The 8,843-nt window shown below is 63.0% G+C and overlaps 2 non-coding genes across 2 annotated transcripts; both read right to left on the reverse strand.

The window, feature by feature from the left end:
* Positions 1 to 257: 257 nt before the first annotated feature.
* Positions 258 to 376, reverse strand: LOC131868585 (5S ribosomal RNA). The gene has a single exon (XR_009367032.1). It is a non-coding gene; the product is annotated as a 5S ribosomal RNA (ribosomal RNA).
* A 5,915-nt stretch (positions 377 to 6,291) lies between these two features.
* On the reverse strand, positions 6,292 to 6,410 carry LOC131868586 (5S ribosomal RNA). The gene has a single exon (XR_009367033.1). It is a non-coding gene; the product is annotated as a 5S ribosomal RNA (ribosomal RNA).
* Between the last annotated feature and the right edge of the window lie 2,433 nt (positions 6,411 to 8,843).

Here is an 8,843-nt window from a genome sequence, read left to right on the forward strand (position 1 = left end):
AGCGCGCACTGGCCGAGGTGCACACCGATTTCACCTGGGTGCGCGCGCAGCACCTCGGGCGCACCGGGGTGCGCGCACAACGCCCGGGTTGCACCGTGGCCTGTGTGCTCGGGGCGCCTCGGGTGCGCGCTCGGTGTCGCCCCCGCGCGCGCGGTAGTGCGGGCAGCGCACCCCGGCCCGGCCCGGCCCCGACGAGAACGCAAACGGGCAAAAGGTTTATTCAAATAGCATTGCGACGCCCGGCGAAAAACTAAAAAAGGGTGCAACACCGGGACTTCCCGGGAGGTCACCCATCCCAGTACTACTCCGGCCCAAGCGCGCTTAACTGCGGAGTTCTGATGGGATCCGGTGCACTAACGCTGGTATGATCGCACCCGTTATGAGCTTGTCGCAGTGTGTACTTAGCAAACCGCGACCCACGTGCGAATCCACCCCGGCCACCCACCCCCGTCGAGGTGCACACCCTCCCTCGCGAAGTGCGCCCCGTTCGCCAAGTGTGAGCCCTGCCCGGGTGCGCGCACCTTGCTAGGGCGTCGGGTGTGCACCCGGCCCGGCCTACGTGCGTGCACCTGGACGGGGCGTCGTGTGCGTGCAGTGTCCCGTCTGCAACGCGGTGCCCACACACCACCTCGGGCGCAACGACCTGCGCTCACATGTGGGCCGAGTGCACCTTGGTGCATGTTCGGGGCGCCTCGGGTGCACGCTCGATCTTGCCCCGGTGCACCAAGGCGCTCGGTTTGCCCCGGGTGCGCACTTGGTGCAAGGTGGGCACCCAAAATAGGGATCAAGCACCAAAACACAAGTTTCGGGATGCAAAATGGGACCCAAGGACCACAAATGCGTTCCAAGACCCATGATGGGTCCACGAGAACAAAAATGTGTTCCGAGACTTAATAAACAAATATTGGGTTTTAGGAGAAGAAACATGCTCTGATGCCCAAAACGAGAATCGACCCCGAAAAGGCCACAGGCCAAAAGTGGGATGCGAGACAAAAAAAAATGGGACCCGAGGACCAAAATTGGGTTCCCAGGTCGAAGACAGGGCAACCGGACAAGAAACGACCTCTAAGGCTCGAAATGAGTCCCGACGACTAAAACTTGACAAGAAGCACCCATCAGGCACCCAACTCGACACCCATGGGATGCCGACCCACCCGGGCTTCCACCTAGCACACCTTGGCACCCACCCACCCTCGCACCCAACCTCGCACCCAACTTAGCACCTTTGAACCCACATTGGCACTCACCCTGACCCTGGCACCTTGGAACCCACATTGGCACTCACCTTGACCCTGGCACCCACCTTTGCACTCACCTTGGGACCCACCCTGGCTCCCACCTCGGCACCCACCCAGACACCCACCTTGGTTCCTTGGCACCCACCTTGGATCCTTGGCACCCACCCCGACACCCACCTTGGCACGCAACTTGGCTACTTGCCACCCACCTTGGCTCCTTGACGCCCACCCCGACAACCACCCCGTGACCTACCCTGGCTAGGGTTGGTGCACACCCACCCTGGTGCCCACCTTGGCACCCACCCCATGACCCACCTTGGCACGCACCTTAGTACCCACCCCGTTACCCACCCTAGGACCCACCCCGTGACCCACCTTGGCCAGGGTGGGTGCCTTGGTGCGCACAACTTGCCTGGGCTGCACACCAGGGCGGGCTCAAGATGGCACCCGCGTTCCGTTTTTTTCACTATCTTTCAAAACGGAAATTTTAAAATCTCGTTTTTTTTTTTTTTTTGCCTTTTCTGGAAATTAGTGAAGGCAGCGCATCAAAGGTGCGCAATGCTGGTGCGAACCCGGGAGCGCTCCGATGTGTGCTCCAAGGTGCGGCGTGCACGAAGTCCGAGCCCGGCTTGCCCCGGGTGCGCACCTCGCGTGCACCTTCGCCGGGGTGAGCACCTTGGCTGGGTTGCGCGCCCTGGTGCGCACCAAGGAGCGCTCTGAAGTGTGCTCCAAGGTGCGGCGTGCACGAAGTCGGAGCTCGGTTTGCCCCGGGTGTGCACCTCGGGTGCGCACCTCGCGTGCACCTTCGCTGCGGTGGGCACCTTGGCTGGGTTGCGCGCCTTGGTGGGCACCATGCAGTGCACGAAGTCGGAGCCCGGTTTGCCCCGGGCGCGCACCTCCGCCAGGGTGGGCACCTTGGTGCGCACAACTTGCCTGGGCTGCGCACCAGGAAGGGCTCAAGATGGCACCCGCGTTCCGTTTTTTTCACTATCTTTCAGAACGGAAATTTTAAAATATCGTTTTTTTTTGCCTTTTCTGGAAATTAGTGAAGGCAGCGCATCAAAGGTGCGCAACGCTGGTGCGAACCTGGGAGCGCTCCGATGTGTGCTCCAAGGTGCGGCGTGCACGAAGTCGGAGCCCGGTTTGCCCCGGGTGCGCCCTGGTGGGCACCATGGTGCGCACCAAGGAGCGCTCCGAAGTGTGCTCCAAGGTGCGGCCTGCACGAAGTCGGAGCCCGGTTTGCCCCGGGTGTGCACCGCGGGTGGGCACCTTGGTGCGCATGCCTTGCCTGGGCTGCGCACCAGGGCGGGCTCAAGATGGCACCCGCGTTCCGTTTTTTTCACTATCTTTCAAAACGGAAATTTTAAAATCTCATTTTTTTTTGCCTTTTCTGGAAATTAGTGAAGGCAGCGCATCAAAGGTGCGCACCTCGCTGCCCACCACGGTGCGCAACGCCGGTGGGCACCCGGGAGTGCTTCGAAGTGTGCTCCAAGGTGCTGCGTGCACGTTGTCGGAGCCCGGTTTGCCCCGGGTGCGCACCTCGCGTGCACCTTCGTCGGGGTGGGCACCTTGGCTGGGTTTGCCCCGGCTGCGCTCCGAAGCGGGGTTATTGGAGCGCCGCCTCTTTTTTTGTCGGAGCGTTTGGTGGGGTTTCTCGCATTGGCTCTTCCCAGGCCCGGTTGCCACCCTGGCGCGCACGAAGTCGGAAGTAGGGTTAATTGCCCGGGTGCGCACCTTTGCCAGGGTGGGCACCTTACCTGGGCTGTGCACCCGGGCGGGCTCAAGATGGCACCCGCGTTCCGTTTTTTTCACTATCTTTCAAAACGGAAATTTTAAAATCTCCTCTTTTTTTTGCCTTTTCTGGAAATTAGTGAAGGCAGCGCATCAAAGGTGCGCACCTCGCTGCCCACCTTGGTGTGCTCTGAGGTGCGCACCCGGGAGCGCTACGAAGTGTGCTCCAAGGTGCGGCGTGCACGTTGTCGGAGCCCGGTTTGCCCCGGGTGCGCACCTCGCCTGCACCTTGGCCGGGGTGGGCACCCTGGCTGGGTTTGCCCAGGGTGCGCTCCGAAGCGGGGTTACTGGAGCGCCCCCTCTTTTTTTGTCAGAGCGTTTGGTGGGGTTTCTCGCATTGGCTCTTCCCAGGCCCGGTTGTTGGGTGCGCTCCCACCCTGGCGCGCGCGAAGTTGGAAGTTGGGTTAATTGCCCGGGCGCGCACCTTCGCCAGGGTGGGCACCTTGGTGCGCACACCTTGGCTGGGCTGCGCACCAGGGCGGGCTCAAGATGGCACCAGCATTCCCTTTTTCTCACTATCTTTCAAAACGGAAATTTTAAAATCTCGTTTTCTTTTGCCTTTTATGGAAATTAGTGAAGGCATCGCATCAAAGGTGCGCACCTCGCTGCCCACCTTGGTGTGCTCCGAGGTGCCCACCACGGTGCGCTCCGAGGTGCCCACCACGGTGCGCAACGCCGGTGCGAACCCGGGAGCGCCCCGATGTGTGCTCCAAGGTGCGGCGTGCACGAAGCCGGACCCCGGTTTGCCCCGGGTGCGCACCTCGCGTGCACCTTGGTGCGCACACCTTGGCTGGGTTGCGCGGCCTGGTGGGCACCATGGTGCGCACCAAGGAGCGCTCCGAAGTGTGCTCCAAGGTGCGGCGTGCACGAAGTCCTAGCCCGGTTTGCCCCGGGTGCGCACCTTCGCCGCGGTGGGCACCATGGCGTGCACGAAGTCGGAGCCCGGTTTGCCCCGGGTGCGCACCTCGCGTGCACCTTCGCCGGGGTGGGCACCTCGGCTGGGTTGCGCGCCCTGGTGCGCACCAAGGAGCGCTCCGAAGTGTGCTCCAAGGTGCGGCGTGCACGAAGTCGGAGCCCGGTTTGCCCCGGGTGCGCACCTTCGCCGCGGTGGGCACCCTGGTGCGCACCATGGCGTGCACGAAGTCGGAGCCCGGTTTGCCCCGGGTGCGCACCTCGCGTGCACCTTCGGCGGGGTTGCGCGCCCTGGTGCGCACCAAGGAGCGCTCCGAAGTGTGCTCCAAGGTGCGGCGTGCACGAAGTCGGAGCCCGGTTTGCCCCGGGTGCGCACCTCGCGTGCACCTTCGGCGGGGTTGCGCGCCCTGGTGGGCACCATGGTGCGCACCAAGGAGCGCTCCGAAGTGTGCTCCAAGGTGCGGCGTGCACGAAGTCGGAGCCCGGTTTGCCCCGGGTGCGCACCTCGCGTGCACCTTCGCCGCGGTGGGCACCATGGCGTGCACGAAGTCGGAGCCCGGTTTGCCCCGGGTGCGCACCTCGCGTGCACCTTCGCCGGGGTGGGCACCTCGGCTGGGTTGCGCGCCCTGGTGCGCACCAAGGAGCGCTCCGAAGTGTGCTCCAAGGTGCGGCGTGCACGAAGTCGGAGCCCGGTTTGCCCCGGGTGCGCACCTCGCGTGCACCTTCGCCGCGGTGGGCACCATGGCGTGCACGAAGTCGGAGCCCGGTTTGCCTCGGGTGCGCACCCCGCGTGCACCTTCGCCGGGGTGGGCACCTCGGCTGGGTTGCGCGCCCTGGTGCGCACCAAGGAGCGCTCCGAAGTGTGCTCCAAGGTGCGGCGTGCACGAAGTCGGAGCCCGGTTTGCCCCGGGTGCGCACCTCGCGTGCACCTTCGCCGCGGTGGGCACCTTGGCTGGGTTGGGCACCATTGAGCGCTCCGAAGTGTGCTCCAAGGTGCGCACCATGGCCCTCCAAGGTGCGCAGCATGGCGTGCACGAAGTCGGAGCCCGGTTTGCCCCGGGTGCGCACCTCGCGTGCACCTTCGCCAGGGTGGGCACCTCGGTGCGCACACCTTCTCAATGTTTTCTTGCCTTTTCTGGAAATTGGTGAAGGCAGCGCATCAAAGGTGCGCACCTCGGTGTGCTCCGAGGTGCGAACCCGAGAGCGCTCCGAGGTGCCCACGAAGTCGAAAGTCGGGTTAATTGCATTGTTTTCCCCGGGTGCGCTCCGAGGTGCGCAACATCGGTGCGCACCAAGGAGGGCTCCGAAGTGTGCTCCAAGGTGCGCACGATTCGGAGCTCGGTTTGCCCGGGGTGCGCACACCTTGGCTGGGTTGCGCACCCTTTGTGCGCTCCAAGGTGCGCACGAAGTCGGAGCTCGGTTTGCCCCGGGTGCGCACCTTCGCCAGGGTGCGCACCTTGATGCGCACGCCTTGGCTGGGCTGCGCACCTTGGTGGGCGCCATGGTGCGCACCTTTCGTGCGCTCCAAGGTGCGCACGAAGTCGGAGCTCGGTTTGCCCCGGGTGCGCACCTTGGTGGGCGCCATGGTGCACTCCGAGGTGCCCAAGATTGGTGCGCAACAAGGAGCGCTCCGAAGTGCGCTCCAAGGTGCGCAGGTGCGCGCGAAGTCGAAAGTTGGGTTAATTGTCCGGTTTGCCTCGGGTGCGCACCTTGCGTGCACCTTCGCCAGGGTGGGCGCCTTGGTGCGCACACCTTGGCTGGGCTGCGCACCCGGGCGCGCACACCTTGGCACCCGCGTTTCCTTCATTTTAAATTTTTTTTTTTTACAATCTCTCAAGTGGGAAATTCTATAATCTCAACTTTTTTTGCCTTTTCAGGAAACTTTTGAATGGAGCGCATCATTGGTGCGCTCCGAAGTGTGCTCCAAGGTGCGCACCTCTGGTGTGCTCCAAAGCTCTCTCCAGCTGCGTGCACCTGCCCCGGCCGCGCACCCGGCCCCGCCCAGCTTCGCTCACCTGTCCCGGGCGTCTGGTGCGGAACCTTAGAGTAAGAAACATCACCGTGCACCTTGGCCAACGTGCGCGACTCGACCGAGCGCGCACTGGCCGAGGTGCACACCGATTTCACCTGGGTGCGCGCGCAGCACCTCGGGCGCACCGGGGTGCGCGCACAACGCCCGGGTTGCACCGTGGCCTGTGTGCTCGGGGCGCCTCGGGTGCGCGCTCGGTGTCGCCCCCGCGCGCGCGGTAGTGCGGGCAGCGCACCCCGGCCCGGCCCGGCCCCGACGAGAACGCAAACGGGCAAAAGGTTTATTCAAATAGCATTGCGACGCCCGGCGAAAAACTAAGAAAGGGTGCAACACCGGGACTTCCCGGGAGGTCACCCATCCCAGTACTACTCCGGCCCAAGCGCGCTTAACTGCGGAGTTCTGATGGGATCCGGTGCACTAACGCTGGTATGATCGCACCCGTTATGAGCTTGTCGCAGTGTGTACTTAGCAAACCGCGACCCACGTGCGAATCCACCCCGGCCACCCACCCCCGTCGAGGTGCACACCCTCCCTCGCGAAGTGCGCCCCGTTCGCCAAGTGTGAGCCCTGCCCGGGTGCGCGCACCTTGCTAGGGCGTCGGGTGTGCACCCGGCCCGGCCTACGTGCGTGCACCTGGACGGGGCGTCGTGTGCGTGCAGTGTCCCGTCTGCAACGCGGTGCCCACACACCACCTCGGGCGCAACGACCTGCGCTCACATGTGGGCCGAGTGCACCTTGGTGCATGTTCGGGGCGCCTCGGGTGCACGCTCGATCTTGCCCCGGTGCACCAAGGCGCTCGGTTTGCCCCGGGTGCGCACTTGGTGCAAGGTGGGCACCCAAAATAGGGATCAAGCACCAAAACACAAGTTTCGGGATGCAAAATGGGACCCAAGGACCACAAATGCGTTCCAAGACCCATGATGGGTCCACGAGAACAAAAATGTGTTCCGAGACTTAATAAACAAATATTGGGTTTTAGGAGAAGAAACATGCTCTGATGCCCAAAACGAGAATCGACCCCGAAAAGGCCACAGGCCAAAAGTGGGATGCGAGACAAAAAAAAATGGGACCCGAGGACCAAAATTGGGTTCCCAGGTCGAAGACAGGGCAACCGGACAAGAAACGACCTCTAAGGCTCGAAATGAGTCCCGACGACTAAAACTTGACAAGAAGCACCCATCAGGCACCCAACTCGACACCCATGGGATGCCGACCCACCCGGGCTTCCACCTAGCACACCTTGGCACCCACCCACCCTCGCACCCAACCTCGCACCCAACTTAGCACCTTTGAACCCACATTGGCACTCACCCTGACCCTGGCACCTTGGAACCCACATTGGCACTCACCTTGACCCTGGCACCCACCTTTGCACTCACCTTGGGACCCACCCTGGCTCCCACCTCGGCACCCACCCAGACACCCACCTTGGTTCCTTGGCACCCACCTTGGATCCTTGGCACCCACCCCGACACCCACCTTGGCACGCAACTTGGCTACTTGCCACCCACCTTGGCTCCTTGACGCCCACCCCGACAACCACCCCGTGACCTACCCTGGCTAGGGTTGGTGCACACCCACCCTGGTGCCCACCTTGGCACCCACCCCATGACCCACCTTGGCACGCACCTTAGTACCCACCCTGTTACCCACCCTAGGACCCACCCCGTGACCCACCTTGGCCAGGGTGGGTGCACCCACCCTGGTGCCCACCTTGGCACCCACCCATCCTAGCACCCAGCCTGTGACCGGGCTTGGAACCCAACCTTGCACCCGTCTTGGCCAGTGTGGGTGCGCACCCATCCTGGCACCCACGTTGTGACACACCCTTTAACCCACGCACCCTAGCAGCCACGTTGGCACCCACCTTGGAACACAACCTAGCAACTTGGCACCCACCCCGTGACCCACCTTGGCATCCACCATAGCAGTCGCCCACTTGGCACCCACCTTGGAACCCAAGTTGGCACCCACCTCGGCACCCACCTTGACACTTGTGGACCCACCTTGCCACTCACCCTAGCATCGACCCATCCTAGCACCCACCCTGGCACCTTTGCACCCTAGCACTCACCCATCCTAGCACCTAACCTGTGACCCACCTTGACACTCACCCTCGCACCCACCTTGGAACCCAACCTAGCACCCACCCACCCTGACACCAACCCTAGCACCTACCCACCCTTGCACCCACCCTGTGACCCATCTTGGCACCCACCCATCCTACCACTCAACCTATCACCCACCTTCTCACCCACCTTGGCATCCACCTTAGCACCCACCCACACTGGCACCTTGGCACCCACCTCGGGCAAGGTGGGTGCACACCCACCCTGACACCCAATTTAGAACCAACCGAGCATGTTACCCACCTTGGCACCCACATTGCAGCCCACCCTAGTACCCACCCTATGACCCACATTGGCATCCACACCCTAGCACCCAGGCACCTCGACACCCGCCTTGACACGCACCCTAGCACTAAACCTGTGACCCACCTTGGAACTCACCCTAGAACCCACCCACCCTGTGAACCACCTTGGCATCCACCTTAGCACCCACCCACCTTGGCACCCACTCTAGCACTCACCCATCCTAACACCCAACTTGTTACCCACCTTGGCACCCGCCCTCGCGTCCACCTTGAAACCCACCCTAGCACCCACCCACGCAGGAGCCCACCTTGGCACCCAACCTAACACCCACGCATCCTGGCACCCAACTTGTGACCCACCTTGGAACCCACCCTAGTACCCACCTTTGAACCCACTATATCACCAACCCACCTTGGCACCCACCCTATGACCCTCTTTGGAATCCACCCTAGCACGCACCCACCCTGGCACCCACCATGGAGCGCACCCTAGCACCCA

The sequence above is a fragment of the Cryptomeria japonica genome, unplaced genomic scaffold, assembly GCF_030272615.1.
Source record: "Cryptomeria japonica unplaced genomic scaffold, Sugi_1.0 HiC_scaffold_210, whole genome shotgun sequence".
Taxonomy (NCBI): domain Eukaryota; kingdom Viridiplantae; phylum Streptophyta; class Pinopsida; order Cupressales; family Cupressaceae; genus Cryptomeria; species Cryptomeria japonica.